This window comes from Danio aesculapii, chromosome 23, assembly GCF_903798145.1.
Source record: "Danio aesculapii chromosome 23, fDanAes4.1, whole genome shotgun sequence".
Classification (NCBI taxonomy): Eukaryota; Metazoa; Chordata; class Actinopteri; order Cypriniformes; family Danionidae; genus Danio; species Danio aesculapii.
Genome location: NC_079457.1, coordinates 1 through 22,500, shown reverse-complemented (window position 1 = coordinate 22,500; position 22,500 = coordinate 1). Strand labels below are relative to the sequence as shown.

Here is a 22,500-nt window from a genome sequence, read left to right as displayed (position 1 = left end):
TGTAAATGTAAAGGAACACTCGAGAATAAAAGAGCTGATTTAATAACTTTATCAAATAAAACTCCTCCTGCAGTTAATAAAGAGAAGATCAGACACAGAACAACACACAGACGGCCTTATAAACACCTGTAGACAAATTTATTCAGTTCTGAAGATCAAACACAGTGTTCAGCAGAGCGAGACGAGTACGAGGACGACACACACTCAACAACAGCACAGGGGAACTAATACTGAGGAACCAATACTGGCACCAAGGAACCAATACTGGCATATCAGAACCAATACTGGCATATCCGAACCAATACTGGCATATCAGAACCAATACTGGCACAGTAGAAACAATACTGGCACTGAGGAACCAATACTGACAAAGCAGAACCAATACTGGCACTGAGGAACCAATACTGGCATATCAGAACCAATACTGGCACAGTAGAAACAATACTGGCACTGAGGAACCAATACTGACAAAGCAGAACCAATACTGGCACTGAGGAACCAATACTGGCATATCAGAACCAATACTGGCATATCCGAACCAATACTGGCATATCAGAACCAATACTGGCACAGTAGAAACAATACTGGCACTGAGGAACCAATACTGACAAAGCAGAACCAATACTGGCACTGAGGAACCAATACTGGCATATCAGAACCAATACTAGCACAGCAAAAACAATACTGGCACAGCAGAACCAATAGTGACACTGAGGAACCAATACTAGCACAGCAGAACCAATACTGAGGAACCAATACTGGCATTTCAGAACCAATACTGGCACAGCAGAGCCAATACTGGCACTGAGGAACCAATACTGTCACCAAGGAACCAATACTGGCATATCAGAACCAATACTGGCACAGCAGAACCAATACTGGCACCAAGGAACCAATACTGGCATTTCAGAACCAATACTGGCACAGCAGAGCCACTACTGGCACTAGGGAACCAATACTGGCACAGCAGGATCAATACTGGCACCAAGGAACCAATACTGGCACAGCAGAGCCAATACTAGCATATCAGAACCAATACTAGCACAGCAGAACCAATACTGAGGAACCAATACTGGCATATCAGAAACAATACTGGCACTGAGGAACCAATACTGGCATATCGGAACCAATACTAGCACAGCAAAACCAATAGCAGCTCTGAGGAATAACCATTACCCACAGACGCAGCTAATACAGTGAAGCTAACAGTGCTCAGTGCTAGTTAGTTAGCCGGTTAACACAGTGGACTAGCAGTGAGGTCGGTCAGGTTTGTGGAGGCAGAAACACACATGACTCCAGAATTTTCAGGCTGTTTTACATTGCTGAATATTTGATGAGCAGGTAATGTTTACACACAGCTCTGAGCTGTTGGACAGGATCTCTGTACGGGCATCAGATATAAAAACATGGAGAAAACGTTTCCATTTCACCGCTTTCAGCTTGATTTCACTGCTTGACGCCATCTTGGGACTGAATAATAATGTGTTAGTACAGGGGTGTCCAAACTCAGTCCTGGAGGGTCAGTGTCCTGCATAGTTTAGCTCCAACTTCAACACACCTGCCTGGAAGTTTCTAGTTTACCTAGGAAGAGCTTGATAAGCTGCTTCAGGTGTGTTTAGTTGGGGTTGGAACTAAAATATGCAGGACACGGGCCCTCAAGGACACCCCTGTGTTAGTATATTCTGCATCCAGCTGTTTATCCTTCTGTCAGCTATACGATTAATTAAAGAGCTAGCCGATGATAACAGCTCTGATCGATATTTACTGTGTAATAGTGTAGTCTAGTATCTGTGTAATAATCACACACACACACACACACATGAACACACACATGAACACACACACAGACCCTTACAGTGTCAGGCGCTCCAGAAGGCGGAGCTACAGGACACACCCACTGAATCACCACGGGCCAATGGCAGCTCAGAGCTGTATCTGCTCACACACACTCAGCCTCAGGTTCAGTTTCCTCATGTCAGTGTGTGTTTGGTGGAGCGGGGTCTGGATGAGCAGCACATGAGTGTGTGTGTGTGTGTGTGTGTGTGAACGCTCCCTCTGAGTGTGTGTTCAGCGCTCTATACTACACGCAAACACATAACACACACAGTAAACACTCTTTGGTTTTGTAAACGAGTCCCTTTCTCTGCTTCTGACACTTTAATGACTGTACACCACAGTGTGTGTGTGTGTGTGTGTGTGTGTTGGGGGGTTACAGCAAATATACAGTAAGATGTGTGGACAAACCAAGCACACATGTATGTGTGTGTGTGTGTGTGTGTGTGTGTGCATCTGCTACATCTTCATGTGGCCAGCCTCTCAGTGTGTGTGTGTGTGTGCTACATTTTCAGATGGCCAGCTCTCTGTGTCTTCAAAAGAGTGTGTGAGTGCGCGTGCGTGTGTGTGTGTGTGTGCGTGCGTGTGTGTGTGTGAGGTCTTCATGTGAGTCCGATCTCCTCCAGGACGCTGCGTGGAGTTTCTGCTTCCTGTGGAGAGAAGCAACACTTCCTTCATCACAGAGGTACACACACTACACAACACTACACACTACACTCACACACACACACACGACAACAACACTACAAACACTATACAACACACACCACAACACCACTCAGACACTACACCATACAGACCAACAACACAATACCACACACACTACACAACATTACACACACACGCATACACACAAAACAACACTACACACTACACTACAGTACACTCACACACACAACAAAATGGACATCACCATAGGCAACAACACAACAAACACACTACACAACACACAAATCCAAACACCACTAGACAACACCATACAGACCAACTACACACACACACACACACACACACAGACGCAGAGATAAACACATGCACAAACACACACACAGAACACACACACACACACACACCTACAATCACACATAAACACATACGTATACACACACATACACACAGAGATAAACACATGCACAAACACACACACACAGAACACACACACACCTACAATCACACATACACACTGACACACAGAGATAAACACATGCACAAACACACACACACTTGTACACACAGATAAACACACACACACACACACGCGCGCACACACACACACAGATCTACTTACTTTGGCGTCCTGATCATCATTGGGCCAATCAGAGGAGAGAGAGAGATGCGTGTCAGACGCTCATTTGCATTTACACTGACATACACACACACACACACACACACACACCTGTAGAGCAGTACCGTCAGCACTATCCGCTTGTATTATTGACAGTAGTGTGTGTAGATGTTCAGTCTGGTCAGTGTTGATGTGTTGTTGTTTACCTGAAGCGCTCTGCTGTCTTCAGCTCATCATTAAACACACACACACTGTAATCATCAACTATTACACCGTCAGTGTCCCCTCAGCTCACAGTGTTCAATGTGTGTTTAATTCAATATAGAGCTGGAGTCACACGTGTGATCTTACAGTATTCATGTGTCCACATTAGGCGTGTGGTGTATTCACTGATCTGCACTGACCTGTGTGCTCTTTACTCACGCAAACAGCTCAGTGTGTGTGTGTCTGCTGTCAGCTCAGCATTATCGCCCCCTGGTGGATCAGCTTTAATACACCTCCTCATACAGTTGAAGTCAGCATTATTTCCTCCCCTGAATTATTCACCCCCCCCCCCTTTATTTTTCCCCAATTTCTGTTTAACAGAGCAGATTTCAGCACATCTCTAATCATAATAGTGTAAATAACTCATCTCTAATCACTGATTTCAGCACATAATATTAGACTAGATATTCTTCAAGACACTAGTATTCAGCTCAAAGTGACATTTAAAGGCTTCACTAGGGTAATTAGGGTAAAGTTAGGGTAATTAGGCAAGTCATTGTATAACAGTGGTTTATTCTGGAGACAATCCAACACTAATATTGCTGAAGGGGGCTAATAATATTGACCTTAAAATGGCTTTAAAACTATTAAAACTGCTTTTATTCTAGCTGAAATAAAACAAATAAGACTTTCTCCAGAAGAACAAATATTAGAGGAAATACTGTGAGAAATTCCTCAATCTGAGAAACATCATCTGGGGAATATCTGAAGGAGAAAATCAATCAAAGGGGGGCTAATAATTCAGACTGTTTGAGTGGAGATGAGCTGAAACACAGTCCCACTGACCCCGCACATCTCTCAGTGTTACACACAGTATAATATAAATGAAACACGACTCACTTTAGTTACACAATGAACATAATTCCTTCATCAGTTTAATTTCTCTGCTTTAGACACACACTTCTCCACTTTACAAACACACATCAGTTTACAGCACAGGGGGTCATCAGGGGTCTGTTCTTCATACCTCGCTTAACCTCCTAGGGCTTGAGTGTCCTCATATGTGGACAGCTCATTTGAGCTCTTAAGAGGCTGTTTAAAATACTTTAATGTTTAATATTTCATTACAGACACACAGGGTCATCCTGCAACTGTTCTGCAGCACATCACATGTCCCAAACACTATTTTAACTGTCCAAAATGGGAAAATGTGTTGATTTTACTCTCTGATAGTCAAAGCAAGTTCAAAACTAAAAATTCTATGTTAAATTTGCATTAAAAACAGTCAGAAAAAGTGTAAATTCAGACCACGAGTCCACATATAAGGACATCATTTTTCTCTAAAAGTACATCATATCAACAGATGATATAGGTTTGTATTCTAATCAGGCTCCAATAAGCCCAAATAGCAAAGAGAAATAACAACGCATGTGAAAAACCCCTCGGGCATTAAGAGGTTAGATGATCTAAGATGATTCTGCAGATCCTGGATCTGTTAATCTTGATAACTGATCTCGGGCTAATTTGGTTCTTCAAAGTTCACGAATCTGATTAAAATGCCTGGATGAACTGATCTGAGATCACTGTGTGTGTTGTAAAGGACAGATCTATCCATCCTCTAAATCAGTGGTTCTCTAGCTCTTTTCACCAAGTACCACCTCAGAATAAGATCTCCAAGTTCCACCATGATGACCGGTACTGAAATACAGTAGTGTAGCAGGCCTGATTAAGCAGCTACAGCTCTGAACAGCTCAAACACCAGGCAGATTATTCTTCTTATTAATCATATTCATTATTGTCAGCCACTTTAAACATTATCAACAGTTTGAACATTAACACTGTCCTGTGCTTACAGCTAAAACAGAAATGAATAAAAGATCAAGCTTTAAAATGTGCTTTTAAAAGTGAATTAAAACTGGGCACTGTTCTTAAACAGTACAGAGAAAACTGCTGTAGTTAAATCTAAAGTATTAACATACAGCAGCCTATTCATCCAAACCTGTTAATGCTCCTGGGACCTCCTAAATATAGGCTACATGTCATCATGTTCATATATTAGCTCTTTCTGATTAAATCTTGATATATGATGCATGTACACATGACTTATTTGCATATCTTTGATCATTAACTTGTATTTTAAATATATGAATTGGATTTACATATTTAAATTGAGATGAGATCTGCTGTGTGTTAGAGTAGGCTTTGTGTGTGAGAAGAGTTCATGATTAAACTATATCTGTCAACATTGGGATATAAAAATACAGGATACGCCCCAACAACCGTCACGAATATGGAGGAAATCAGCTTCAAATGACAGAATACATAACAAACATTAGACAACTGAAAATAAAATAACAGGTTTAGCCTATTAAAATCCATTTACTGATCACATCATGGTCATTAAACTCGTTAAAGAGTTAAAAGTGTCTTCATTTAATTACTCAGCGACTCCTCTGCGTACCACTAGTGGAACATGTACCACAGTTTGAGAACCACTGCTCTCAATCATGATCAGCAGTGCAACGATTGGCTGACAGCACAGCAGCGTGATGACATCATCTGATTAATATTCAATTATCCATAATTTACATCAAATTCACAGGAAGCGGTTTGTTAAGTATGATATGCAATAACTCTCCACCTTTGCTGTGGGCTGCAGGCTTTACACGGTCATCTGTCAAGAGTATTTAGTAATTCAGTTTAACAGTGGATTTCCTTTACTATAGTAGCCACAGTAGTGTTACAGTAGCCAGTTTCCTAATCAGTGTCAGGAATAACGGGTGTTTAAATTGTTTTTGCATCACAAAAGCATTGTGATGTTGGTCAAGATGTCTGCAACTTTTGTGAAGCATCACATCACCGTCATATTAGCTGTAAAACATGTTCATGAGTGAATCAATGTATTACTCCTTTAAAAAACAGTTGCATATTGTGCGCATCAAACACTAATTATACTAAAGCGATTGAACATGTTTAAATCTAAAACATCCATATCATTAAATTTATCTTTAAACCACCACCAGGTGGCAGTCTTTGTGCTTTTGTTTCAGAGTGCAGATTGCAGAGTTTTATTAATATATATTGTCAAACTTTATATATATAGTGAAAAACATGCAGGGCTCGAAATTAACCTTTTTCCTTGGTAGCACCGGTGCTCCTAATTTCAGAAATGTAGGCGCACCAGACAAAATGTAGTCGCACCCACCAGAAATGATGAGCACGGTTACTACACGTTTATTTTAACAGAGTTATTGCATTTAAAATCAACACTAATCACAACTAACAAATAAACTCAAATCTGCATGTGCTCACCGGCCCTGCACACCCTGCTGGACGAGAACGAGATGAGCTGAATTCACTATAATAACTGCTGTTCTCACAGGGGCTGTCTGATATTGCACAGATGATATTGACTTATTATTTGCATACGTCATCTTAATAGCAGTAACAGTGCAATATTAGCTTCATCTCAGTGAACGCATGCTCTTTAGCGACGGTGAATGCGGTATCAGTCGCACCACTGACAGCATCGTGACAATTAAATGAAGGATTAAATAACGTTAGAACAGGGGTGTCCAAACGTTTTGGGCCGAGGGCCAGATGCAAAAAAAAACGTAAATTTTATGCACTCGCACAAATGCTCCCAAACATATTCTGAGGTCGCAGAGATAAAATATCAGGCACTTATTCGACCAAAACAGTCACAATTTCGAGCCCCAGGTGTATAGAACTACTACTGTAAGGAAATATCAGCATTCAGTATAGTGTTATCTTAGCTTGAACTGACCCGATCTAATCCTGTATATAAGCTGCTGCTCCCGAGCAGGTTTGAGCTACCAGAACTGTTGCTATGACGACATCTCTCAGATCAGTTTTGAAGAACTAAATGATCCTGGATCTGTCAGATCATCAATAACCAAATCCAGCTCAACAGAGTAATCCACATATGAAGAACAGACCCCAGACCTCTTACTGTCAGTGTGGAGGACATGATTAACACACTCACTGTGCAATCACTAAATAACCTGTGTTTCTAAACACACACACACATATACACACACATACACACACACACACACACTTTTAAGACTGATTTTTGCACGATTCTTTTGTGTTTAGAAGATTAATAATAATAATTATCTTTGATCTGTGTGTGTGTGTGTGTGTGTGTGTGTGTGTGTGTGTGTGTGTGTGTGTGTGTGTGTGTGTGTGTGTTATTTTAAACAACTCCTCATTGTGTTTTCCACTAAATAAATGATGAAAGAGTCGAAAGTTTCCTCCACACATGCAGTATATAACCTCATCATTGATAAACCTCTACAGTAATCAGATTAATCCACAAATCAGCAAAATAACACTAAAACAGGATTCACTTACTGCTAACATGAATATAAAACTAATATAACACTATTATTCTGAATAAACACTCCAGTGCCTGTAGAATATAGTCTAGAAATCATTTAATAGATATCAATTCTTCCTGCTTTCAATCAAATATCTGAACATTCCTTAAAAACAGGATTAGAGGAGCTGAACTACTGCTGTATTAATAAACTAGCAGATAACTCAATATTGAATACAGAGCGCTAAGCTTTAAGAGTGTTTCTGCTTCTGATAACTGTGTCCTGATGCATGTGTGTGTGTTTACTGATAATCAAACACTGCGTTTTCAACAGAACATGACAGTATTTCCATCAACACTGCGGGAATAACCGGCTCCAAGATGCAGCTCTGTGATTGGACGGTGCAGAGATAGAGGCGGGGCCGTGGGCATGCAGGGGGAGGGGCTCAGCATGCAGCAGCCAATCAGTACACAGGCACATTAAAGTACTCATGTCGAGGCTGAAACACACACACACACACACACAAACGCACTGAATACACACATTTAAAATACACAAACACACACTGAATGCACACATTGAAATCACACACACACACATAGAAACGTACAGAATACAGATGCCCTGCCCTATGGACTTCAGTCAACCCTGTTTCTTCCCGCTCTGCTAATGAAGTCATATTTAACTCACACCTTCATTACTGTTCTGCTGTTCTCCCTCTTTCTCATTAGACACTATCAGGCCGACATCATTATTTCACAAACCCTTATTGGAGGAGTAAACACCTGCTCCACACACACCTGAAGAAGCCCTCACTTTCAGCCCGTCTCTGATCTGCTATTAATGTACAAGATACTGAGAGGAAGTGTGCATCTACAGCTTCAGATCTTCCTGAAATATCTGAGTCAGGTTTTACATCAGAGTCGGCTCTAGTAAGAGTTCTGAGTGATATATATATATGCCACCGATTCAGGTCAGCTCTGGCCTCCTGCTAATGTTAGATCTGCATCCATCACACACTCCTGCTGTCACCACTACAGTCGAGTGTTGGGTTAAGAGGGCCTGTTTGGGTTAAATTAGAGATGTAAATCATAGTCAGTGAACTTTTTTCTGTAAGATGAGGATGCTTCTCCTCCACAGTCTCTGTGTGGTGTGCCTCAGGGCTCTGTTCTCTGCCCTGTCCTGTTCTCCCTCTGGGCTCCATCTTTAGGGAACGCAGCGCCCCATCCCACTGTGCTGATGATGTGCAGATGTATGTCTAGAAGGGATGAGAGTGCTGTAGTCTAGCAGCATGTGTTCAGGGTGTGAAAGTGTGGCTCACCAAGAACTAGAGCTGCTCAGTATTGGAGGAAGCTTTTCTGCAATATATACTGCGGCCTGAACACTCTTCCCCAGATGACGAGAACGTCTCTATGTTGAAAGAGTTTTTGTATTTTAACATTTATTGAGAAGAATCTGTAGGTCAGTGAATCTGCATAAAACATAATAAACAGCAGCATAGATCACTATAGAAATATAGACCTGAAATAAACAGTGCTTATGTTATGAGGAGGCTGATGATATTCATGTGCAGCGCTCGAATAATTCAATATACATGAACAAACCCTCATACAGGGACAAACCCTCATACATGAACAAACCCTCATACATGAACAAACCCTCATACATGAACAAACCCTCATACATGAACAAACCCTCATACAGGGACAGAGCTCAAAAACACACGCAAACGACAAACTCAGATCTAACATTGCATATCCTGTGATGTGACTATTGTGAATGATCACACTGCAGTATTGATGTATACTGCGCAGATACACTGATATCGTCAACTCTGTTATCCGTCAGCTCTGTTATCGACATCTGTTACCGTCGACACTGCTATCGCCAACTCTGTTATCTGTCGACCCTGCTACCGTCGACTCTGTTATCTGTTATCCGTTGAATCTGCTACAGTCGACTCTGCTACCATCGACTCTGCTACCGTTGTCGACGCTGTTATCTGTCGACTCTGCTACCGTCAAATTTGTTAGTCAACTCTGCAACCGTCAACTCTGCTACCGTCAAATTTGCTACCGTCGACTCTGTTATACGTCGAATCTGCTACCGTTGACTCTGCTACCGTCGTCGACGCTGTTATCTGTCGACTCTGCTACCGTCAAATTTGTTAGTCAACTCTGCAACCGTCAACTCTGTTATCCGTCAATTTTGCTACCGTCGACTCTGTTATACGTCGAATCTGCTACCGTTGACTCTGCTACCGTCGTCGACTCTGTTATCTGTCGCCCCTGTTACCATCGACTCTGCTACTGTTGTCGACTCTGTTATCTGTCGCCCCTGTTACCATCGACTCTGCTACCGTCGATTCTGCTACCGTCAACTCTGATATCATCAACTCTGTTATCTGTCGACCCTGTTACAGTGGACTCTGCTACCATCAACTCTGTTATCTGTAGACTCTGCTACGTCGACTCTGCTATCTGTCGACCCTGTTACCGTTGACTCTGCTACCGTCGACTCTGCTATCTGTCGACTCTGCTACCGTCGACTCTGCTACCGTCGATTCTGCTACCGTCAACTCTGATATCATCAACTCTGTTATCTGTCAACTTTGCTATCGTCAACTCTGTTATCTGTCGACCCTGTTACAGTGGACTCTGCTACCATCAACTCTGTTATCTGTAGACTCTGCTACGTCGACTCTGCTATCTGTCGACCCTGTTACCGTTGACTCTGCTACCGTCGACTCTGCTATCTGTCGACTCTGCTACCGTCGACTCTGCTACCGTCGACTCTGCTATCTGTCGACTCTGCTACTGTCGACTCTGTTATCTGTCGACCCTGTTATCGTCGACTCTGCTACCGCCGACTTTGTTGTCTGTCGAATCTGCTACCGTTGTCGACTGTTTTCTGTCGACCCCGTTACCGTCGACTTTGCTACTGTCGATTCTGCTATCGTCAACTCTGTTATCCGTCGACTCTGTTATCCGTCAACCCAGTTACCGTCGACTCTGCTACCGTCAACATCTTTAATAATGTCCTGACACAGTATACAGCTTTACAATAACAGACACAAAACACAACATAAACATGAACACACACTGAACACACATGAAGACACGGGTACAGTGTGCTGATCTACAGTCTGCATCTGAACTACACACACACACACACACATCTGAACTACACACACTTACATCTACACTACACACACCTGACCTGTCCGTCTGAGCCTGATTAACTCTGGAAGAGTCCAGAGGATTCGGAGGACACACTCGCACTTAACACACCTGCAGGACACACACACACACACACACACATATATCAGACAACACCATACATACACATTAAATTTTAAAAAGGCTCTCTGTGCAGATCAGCAGACACACACAGTCGACACACCTGCAGCACAGTGCGCACACTCTACACACACACACACACACACACACACACACACACACGCACACACACACACACACACACACACACGCACACACCTGCAGGACAGAAACGCACAATCGCATACATGCACTAACACACTCTCACACACCAACACAACAACTCAATCAAACACACACACAATCAACTAACCTGCAGGAAAGCACACACACACACACACACACACACGCACACACACACACGCACACACACACACACATATCTATCTGGAGTCTGGACTGCTCTGGAATGTTCTGGAACTCTCGCAGGTCAAACTTTTATTAAACACTGGAATCAATTTTGGGCTTATTAGTAAAGCTGCAGATTAATAACAAACACACACACACACACACACACACACACACACACACCTCACAGAGCCAGGAATGCTAATCTGATTATTAAAACTCAATAGAAGGCAAGCTGAGTGCCAATCAGAGGACTCACACACACTCACAGAGCAAATGCAGCTCAAACGGTGAATGTTAGTGTCCATCAACACACACACACACACACACACACACACACAGTGTCTGATAGTGGAGACGGGGTGATCTGCTTCACATGCGTGTTCTGTAACTCAGCTCTGGCCCTTTAATACTGAACACACAGCGTTGTATACAGGGCTTATATATATGTCTGATGACTTTAACCTACATAGAGGAGCTGATCATCCATCTACACCTGTAAACCCTTCTGCTATACAGCGCTCAGCATTAATGAGTCCACACACTTCTCAAAACACTGATCTATATCCATTTCTCACTCAATATAGAGGACATATGTCTGCTGCAGTGTGTGAGTTTGACACCCAGTGGTTGAACTAGGTATTACACTCCTGGTCCAAAACACATTTTCACACGCCGCCTTCTCTGACTAGTGCATGCAAGCGTAGGTTGCCAGATTGACGACAATGTGACCTGCTCAGCTAATGTTTACTCTCGTAATATTTATATTATTTGCTCATTAATAACCTCATGTGGAACTCTGAATCTGCGTCTCATTTCAGAGTCTGCTTCTGTCCACCAGAGCTCACATTTCAGTCACAGACGCATGCTCTGAGAGTCTTCCTGACTGAATGAATGAATGAAATACGCTGTTTTCCACCATCTGGCAACCCGGGGTGCTGAAATATAATTGGCTAAACTGGCAGTGGGCGGGTTAAAGAGACCAAAACAAAGACAGCCGTTCCAGCACGTAACACACATGTTCACAGCAGAATATCTGACTTCAGCATTGTGTTTCAGATCAACAAGAATGTTCACTGAGCATGTTTCTGAATATCTGCACACATATGATGCTGTTTTATGAAGCAGAAGAGTCTGACACTCACATACAGCAGCTTTAAACAGATCAGTTATATTGATTAAAATAATAGTTTGCTCACTGAACAGCTGTAGGAACAGAAAGATCACACCTTTACATGAAAAACAGATATTGAGGAACAATTACAAGCTAAAAATAAAAATACAATAATTACATTTATATTTTTTATGTTTCTCTTGGTTTTTCCTCTTTGTTATCATTTTATGTAACTCAGGGTATATGCAGGAATCCTAAAGGTAATTTCAATCCCTTTTTAAAGACCATCTCTGAATATTTGAAGACCTCGAGTTCTGATCAGTAAAATAAATGAATGGAGCATAACCACGCAACAGAACTCAGATGAGCTCGAAAGAAACAAAGCTTAAAAGAATAAACTACACATTTGTTTTCATTAGGGTTAGAGTTATCACTGTTTAAACTCATCTTTCTCCTACCAGGAGTATGCAAACTTGCATTCTCCCATTTTGCCGTCTGTTTTGCTCTGTGGTTTCTCTACATGTGGAGAGCGTCACGACACCTTCCTGCATTTGTCACAAATTACGTGACAACACCCTGACGGAGGAGCTTGACACGCCCCAGCCTAAACTAATCGTGTGGATCAAGCATACCACTGTTAACATTAGGAGGAAAATAAATATGTTTATGTTTTTTTGGACTCAGACACTTTGGACAACGCTTGAACAAAAAACATGTAAGGCATTAAGACTGTTTAAGGGCCTTAATTTACTCATAATTGATTTATCAACCTGATATATGTCCTCTATCATGTGAATGTGTGTAGTGATGTGTGTTCTGTGCTCTTCAGTGTTTGTTAGATTAGTTGATCAGTGTTGTGTTTGGTACAGGCTGATCTAATGTCTGTGCACTGACTGTACAGCCTCCTGTAGGGAACACTACAGTAACGGAGAGATCTGAGAGACTCGTCTATGCTCAGCGCTGTACACAGATATAATACTGTGATCTTCTAATCAGCCCTGTGCTGTGATCCTGATTATCCCAATCCTGTGACCACATTCTGACAGGTCAAAGGTTAAGAAGATCAAACCCCACCCCCACCACATCTCCCTCCAATCAGAGCATGCGTCAGCATCATCATGCCCAATCAGCAATCAGCTCAAGCAGATCAGGCCATTTACCAAAGTGGGCGGGACTCCAGCCCTTATAAGATCTCGTCATTGGCCAAACCGCCCCAGTCTTCAGGCTGACTCTACGGACAGAAACACCAGCCAATCAGAAGAGCCGATTCTGCTAAATCAGCCAGGAGGCGGAGCTCTGGATTAAGACTGATCGATCATATGGGTGACTGAACACACACACACACACACACACACACACACACACACGCATCCTGCAGAACACACTCTTACTGTGTGTTACAGCCATCCGTCACAACACGACACCATATACCTGTCAACATTGGGATGTGAAAATAAGGGATATGCCCACCATAATAGGGGATACAATAAGAGATTTCATTGTAAATAAACAGTTAAACGGTCAGTAATGTGTTTTATTATTATTATTTACACAAGAAAAAATAAGTAGTATACTTTAGCAGCAAATAAATGAATAATTATTCAAATGAATAGCTATTATAAAGAAACAGAATCAAGTTATCAAATCTCATCAACCTTTTCCTCACTGAATATCTTACAGAGTCTGATTAAAGAGCAGAGAATGAAGCTCATTTATTTAGATTGTTTCCCTGACTGTTTATGCTCATTAAGGACAAAATTAGTTGTTGAAAAACCCACCAAGATCGACATGTTTAGATGTTATTATTATTAATTATGTGTATATGTCTGTGTAAACACACACGCTAAACCCAGACTTTCACTCCGCTTCTAATCATGTGTACAGAATCTGTTTGGGAAACAGCGTCTGTTAATCAGTATGGAGCGCATCAGCTGACAGTCACGCACCGCTATATGGCTGTGTGAGGATTATAGGAGGGGCGACGGCTCTTTTGAATGAATCATTTGAAATAAAATATATTGAAAGGGAAAGCAGGAGGTGATCAAATGCCTGACTAGATGAAAGCCTCTGTCTAACGCATCAGTGAAGCGTAAACTCCTCATGAATGTATTCCTCATGAATAGGGTCCAGTGTAGGAGATCTACCTCAGCTTTTCTACATTATAATGTGGTGTTTGTTCAGTAAACTCAGACTCTCTGAGTGTGATCTGCTCCTGCTTTTCCTCTTCACTCTACTAAATGCTTGACGAACAGAGCAGCATGTGATTACCCACAGCAGTGTCTGCTAATGACTGAGCTGAGTGCTGTATATATGCACATGTTTATCTCTGCTGTCGGTGCGCACTAATGAGTGTGCGGTGGCTGTGTGTGTGTCTGCTCAGTGAGCTGCAGATTTAGGGCACCTAAATTACCCCTTTGTTCTCCTCAGGCTGTCTGGAATTCGGCTTTCAGGACAAACACTGAGGATGAGGATCAGAAAACTCCAGCAGAACCAGCCCTGAACATACACTCACCGAATTCACTCATTCATTCATTCATTATAACAGGCTGTGTTTCACATAGACTCTGATGCTGAACCATCCCTAAACATACACTGACAGCATTCACTCATTCATCACTCACTTATTCATCATTCATTATAATAGGCTGTGTTATACATAGACTCTAATGCTGAACCATGCCAAAACATACACTGACAGCATTCACTCATTCATCACTCACTTATTCATTATAACAGGCTGTGTTTTACATAGACTCTAATGCTGAACCATGCCAAAACATACACTGACAGCATTCACTCATTCATCACTCACTTATTCATTATAACAGGCTGTGTTTTACATAGACTCTAATGCTGAACCATCCCCAAACATACACTGACAGCATTCACTCATTCATCACTTACTTATTCATTATAACAGGCTGTGTTTTACATAGACTCTAATGCTGAACCATGCCAAAACATACACTGACAGCATTCACTCATTCATCACTCACTTATTCATTATAACAGGCTGTGTTTTACATAGACTCTAATGCTGAACCATCCCCAAACATACACTGACAGCATTCACTCATTCATCACTCACTTATTCATTATAACAGGCTGTGTTTTACATAGACTCTGATGCTGAACCATCCCTAAACATACACTGACAGCATTCACTCATTCATCACTCACTTATTCATTATAACAGGCTGTGTTTTACATAAACTCTAATGCTGAACCATGCCAAAACATACACTGTCAGAATTCACTCATTCATCACTCACTCATTCATTATAACAGGCTGTTTTACATAGACTCTAATGCTGAACCATCCCCAAACATACACTCGCAGCATTCACTCATTCATCACTCACTTATTCATTATAACAGGCTGTGTTTTACATAGACTCTAATGCTGAACCATCCCTAAACATGCACTGACAGCATTCACTCATTCATCACTCACTTATTCATTATAACAGGCTGTTTTACATAGACTCTAATGCTGAACCATCCCTAAACATACACTCATAGCATTCACTCATTCATCACTCACTTATTCATTATAACAGGCTGTGTTTTACATAGACTCTAATGCTGAACCATCCCTAAACATACACTGACAGAATTCACTCATTCATCACTCACTTATTCATCATTCATTATAATAGGCTGTGTTTTACATAGACTCTAATGCTGAACCATCCCTAAACATACACTGACAGCATTCACTCATTCATCACTCACTCATTCATTATAACAGGCAGTTTCACATAGACTCTGATGCTGAACCAGCCCTGAACATACACTGACAGAATTCACTCATTCATCACTCACTTATTCATTATAACAGGCTGTGTTTTACATAGACTCTAATGCTGAACCATCCCTAAACATACACTGACAGCATTCACTCATTCATCACTCACTCATTCATTATAACAGGCAGTTTCACATAGACTCTGATGCTGAACCATCCCTAAACATACACTCGCAGCATTCACTCATTCATCACTCACTTATTCATTATAACAGGCTGTGTTTTACATAGACTCTAATGCTGAACCAGCCCTGAACATACACTGACAGAATTCACTCATTCATCACTCACTTATTCATCATTCATTATAATAGGCTGTGTTTTACATAGACTCTAATGCTGAACCATCCCTAAACATACACTGACAGCATTCACTCATTCATCACTCACTCATTCATTATAACAGGCAGTTTCACATAGACTCTGATGCTGAACCAGCCCTGAACATACACTGACAGAATTCACTCATTCATCACTCACTTATTCATTATAACAGGCTGTGTTTTACATAGACTCTAATGCTGAACCATCCCTAAACATACACTGACAGCATTCACTCATTCATCACTCACTCATTCATTATAACAGGCAGTTTCACATAGACTCTGATGCTGAACCATCCCTAAACATACACTCGCAGCATTCACTCATTCATCACTCACTTATTCATTATAACAGGCTGTGTTTTACATAGACTCTAATGCTGAACCATCCCTAAACATGCACTGACAGCATTCACTCATTCATCACTCACTTATTCATTATAACAGGCAGTTTCACATCTGATGCTGAACCATCCCTAAACATACACTCACAGCATTCACTCATTCATCACTCACTCATTCATTATAACAGGCTGTGCTTTACATAGACTCTAATGCTGAACCAGCCCTGAACATACACTCGCAGCATTCACTCATTCATCACTCACTTATTCATTATAACAGGCTGTGTTTTACATAGACTCTAATGCTGAACCATCCCTAAACATACACTGACAGCATTCACTCATTCATCACTCACTCATTCATTATAACAGGCAGTTTCACATAGACTCTGATGCTGAACCATCCCTGAACATACACTCGCAGCATTCACTCATTCATCACTCACTTATTCATTATAACAGGCTGTGTTTTACATAGACTCTAATGCTGAACCATCCCTAAACATGCACTGACAGCATTCACTCATTCATCACTCACTTATTCATTATAACAGGCAGTTTCACATCTGATGCTGAACCATCCCTAAACATACACTCACAGCATTCACTCATTCATCACTCACTTATTCATTATAACAGGCAGTTTCACATAGACTCTAATGCTGAACCATCCCTAAACATACACTCGCAGCATTCACTCATTCATCACTCACTTATTCATTATAACAGGCAGTTTCACATAGACTCTAATGCTGAACCATCCCTAAACATACACTCATAGCATTCACTCATTCATCACTCACTTATTCATTATAACAGGCAGTTTCACATAGACTCTAATGCTGAACCATCCCTAAACATACAGTCATAGCATTCACTCATTCATCACTCACTTATTCATTATAACAGGCTGTGTTTTACATAGACTCTAATGCTGAACCATGCCAAAACATACACTGACAGCATTCACTCATTCATCACTCACTTATTCATTATAACAGGCTGTGTTTTACATAGACTCTAATGCTGAACCATGCCAAAACATACACTGACAGAATTCACTCATTCATCACTCACTTATTCATTATAACAGGCAGTTTCACATAGACTCTAATGCTGAACCATCCCCAAACATACACTCGCAGCATTCACTCATTCATCACTCACTTATTCATTATAACAGGCTGTGTTTTACATAGACTCTAATGCTGAACCATCCCTAAACATACACTGACAGCATTCACTCATTCATCACTCACTTATTCATTATAACAGGCTGTGTTTTACATAGACTCTAATGCTGAACCATCCCTAAACATACACTGACAGCATTCACTCATTCATCACTCACTTATTCATTATAACAGGCTGTGTTTTACATAGGCTCTGATGCTGAACCATCCCTAAACATGCACTGACAGAATTCACTCATTCATCACTCACTTATTCATTATAACAGGCTGTGTTTCACATAGACTCTAATGCTGAACCATGCCAAAACATACACTCACAGCATTCACTCATTCATCTCACTCATTCATTAAACAGGCAGTTTCACATAGACTCTGATGCTGAAACATCCCTAAACATACACTCGCAGCATTCACTCATTCATCACTCACTCATTCATTATAACAGGCTGTTTTACATAGACTCTAATGCTGAACCATCCCCAAACATACACTCGCAGCATTCACTCATTCATCACTCACTTATTCATTATAACAGGCTGTGTTTTACATAGACTCAATGCTGAACCATCCCCAAACATACACTGACAGCATTTACTCATTCATCACTCACTCATTCATTATAACAGGCTGTGTTACATAGACTCTAATGCTGAACCATCCCTGAACATACACTCGCAGCATTCACTCATTCATCACTCACTCTATTATAAACAGGCAGTTTCACATAGACTCTAATGCTGAACCATCCCTAAACATACACTCACAGCATTCACTCATTAATCACTCACTTATTCATTATAACAGGCTGTTTTACATAGACTCTAATGCTGAACCATCCCTAAACATACACTCACAGCATTCACTCATTCTCACTAACTCATTCATTATAACAGGCAGTTTCACATAGACTCTGATGCTGAACCATCCCTAACATACACTCATAGCATTCACTCATTCATCACTCACTTACATTATAACAGGCTGTGTTTTACATAGACTCTAATGCTGAACCATGCCAAAACATACACTGACAGCATTCACTCATTCATCACTCACTTATTCATTATAACAGGCTGGTTTTACATAGACTCTAATGCTGAACCATGCCAAAACATACACTCACAGCATTCACTCATTCATCACTCACTATTCATTATAACAGGCTGTGTTTTACATAGACTCTAATGCTGAACCATGCCAAAACATACACTGACAGCATTCACTCATTCATCACTCACTTATTCATTATAACAGGCTGTTTTACATAGACTCTAATGCTGAACCATCCCCAAACATACACTCACAGCATTCACTCATTCATCACTCACTTATTCATTATAACAGGCTGTGTTTTACATAGACTCTAATGCTGAACCATCCCCAAACATACACTCACAGCATTCACTCATTCATCACTCACTTATTCATTATAACAGGCTGTGTTTTACATAGACTCTAATGCTGAACCATCCCTAAACATACAGACAGCATTCACTCATTCATCACTCACTCATTATTATAACAGGCAGTTTCCATAGACTCTGATGCTGAACCATCCCTAAACATACACTCGCAGCATTCACTCATTCATCACTCACTATTCATTATAACAGGCAGTTTCACATAGACTCTAATGCTGAACCATCCCTAAACATACACTCATAGCATTCACTCATTCATCACTCACTTATTCATTATAACAGGCAGTTTCACATAGACTCTAATGCTGAACCATCCCTAAACATACAGTCATAGCATCACTCATTCATCACTCACTTATTCATTTATAACAGGCTGTGTTTACATAGACTCTAATGCTGAACCATGCCAAAACATACACTGACAGCATTCACTCATTCATCACTCACTTATTCATTATAACAGGCTGTGTTTTTACATAGACTCTAATGCTGAACCATGCCAAAACATACACTGACAGAATTCACTCATTCATCACTCACTTATTCATTATAACAGGCAGTTTCACATAGACTCTAATGCTGAACCATCCCCAAACATACACTCGCAGCATTCACTCATTCATCACTCACTTATTCATTATAACAGGCTGGTGTTTTACATAGACTCTAATGATGAAACCATCCCTAAACATACACTGACAGCATTCACTCATTCATCACTCACTTATTCATTATAACAGGCTGTGTTTTACATAGACTCTAATGCTGAACCATCCCTAAACATACACTGACAGCATTCACTCATTCATCACTCACTATTCATTATAACAGGCTGTGTTTTACATAGACTCTGATGCTGAACCATCCCTAAACATCACTGACAGAATTCACTCATTCATCACTCACTTATTCATTATAACAGGCTGTGTTTCACATAGACTCTAATGCTGAACCATGCCAAAACATACACTCACAGCATTCACTCATTCATCACTCACTCATTCATTATAACAGGCAGTTTCACAGACTCTGATGCTGAAACATCCCTAAACATACACTCAGCATTCACTCATTCATCACTCACTCATTCATTATAACAGGCTGTTTTACATAGACTCTAATGCTGAACCATCCCCAAACATACACTCGCAGCATTCACTCATTCATCACTCACTTATTCATTATAACAGGCTGTGTTTACATAGACTCTAATGCTGAACCATCCCCAAACATACACTGACAGCATTTATCATTCATCACTCACTCATTCATTATAACAGGCTGTGTTACATAGACTCTAATGCTGAACCATCCCTGAACATACACTCGCAGCATTCACTCATTCATCACTCACTCATTCATTATAACAGGCAGTTTCACATAGACTCTAATGCTGAACCATCCCTAAACTACACTCACAGCATTCACTCATTCATCACTCACTTATTCATTATAACAGGCTGTTTTTACATAGACTCTAATGCTGAACCATCCCTAAACATACACTCACAGCATTCACTCATTCATCACTAAATCTTCATTATAACAGGCAGTTTCACATAGACTCTGATGCTGAACCATCCCTAAACATACACTCATAGCATTCACTCATTCATCACTCACTTATTCATTAACAGGCTGGTTTTACATAGACTCTAATGCTGAACCATGCCAAAACATACATGACAGCATTCACTCATTCATCACTCACTTATTCATTATAACAGGCTGTGTTTTACATAGACTCTAATGCTGAACCATGCCAAAACATACACTCACAGCATTCACTCATTCATCACTCACTTATTCATTATAACAGGCTGTGTTTTACATAGACTCTAATGCTGAACCATGCCAAAACATACACTGACAGCATTCACTCATTCATCACTCACTTATTCATTATAACAGGCTGTGTTTTACATAGACTCTAATGCTGAACCATCCCTAAACATACACTGACAGCATTCACTCATTCATCACTCACTCATTCATTATAACAGGCAGTTTCACATAGACTCTGATGCTGAACCATCCCTAAACATACACTCGCAGCATTCACTCATTCATCACTCACTTATTCATTATAACAGGCTGTGTTTTACATAGACTCTAATGCTGAACCATCCCTAAACATGCACTGACAGCATTCACTCATTCATCACTCACTCATTCATTATAACAGGCAGTTTCACATAGACTCTGATGCTGAACCATCCCTAAACATACACTCACAGCATTCACTCATTCATCACTCACCATTCATTATAACAGGCAGTTTCACATAGACTCTGATGCTGAACCATCCCTAAACATACTCGCAGCATTCACTCATTCATCACTCACTTATTCATTATAACAGGCTGTGTTTTTACATAGACTCTAATGCTGAACCATCCCTAAACATGCACTGACAGCATTCACTCATTCATCACTCACTCATTCATTATAACAGGCAGTTTCACATCTGATGCTGAACCATCCCTAAAACACACTCACAGCATTCACTCATTCATCACTCACTCATTCATTATAACAGGCTGTGTTACATAGACTCTAATGCTGAACCAGCCCTGAACATACACTCGCAGCATTCACTCATCATCACTCACTCATTCATTATAACAGGCAGTTTCACATAGACTCTGATGCTGAACCATCCCTAACATACACTCATAGCATTCACTCATTCATCACTCACTCATTCATTATAACAGGCTGTTTCAAAGACTCTGATGCTGAATCTGCCCCAGGAGAACTACATTCACTCATTTATCACTCATTATTCATTCTTTCATTGTAATGGTTTCACATGCTCTAATGCTAAACCTGCCCTGAACATTCACTCATTCATTACTCTTTCATTTATTTATCAGAACAAACTATTTCCTAGACTCTATTGATAAACCAGCCCTGAAGAAAACACTCACTCACAGCATTCACTCATTCACAGATCCACACTCGTCCACATCTCACTCATTATCATTCCTTCATCACTGTCATTCA

At 40.8% G+C, this 22,500-nt stretch overlaps 1 protein-coding gene across 4 annotated transcripts in view; it reads right to left on the bottom strand.

Annotated features, from left to right (window-relative positions):
- Window positions 1–13,677, bottom strand: part of tgm1l4 (transglutaminase 1 like 4) — a 36,340-nt gene extending 22,663 nt beyond the window's left edge. Inside the window, exons 1-2 of one of the 4 annotated variants that reach the window (XM_056449981.1) lie at window positions 13,566–13,677; window positions 1–2,483 (exon numbers count right to left, since the gene is read on the bottom strand). The exon at window positions 1–2,483 is cut by the window's left edge and continues 546 nt beyond it. The gene's annotated coding sequence lies outside the window, so the exon portion shown is untranslated. Of the gene's footprint in view, window positions 2,843–3,121; window positions 3,562–13,565 lie in introns of those variants that run through there. The other 3 variants (XM_056449980.1, XM_056449983.1, XM_056449982.1) reach the window with 3 other exon arrangements.
- Between the last annotated feature and the right edge of the window lie 8,823 nt (window positions 13,678–22,500).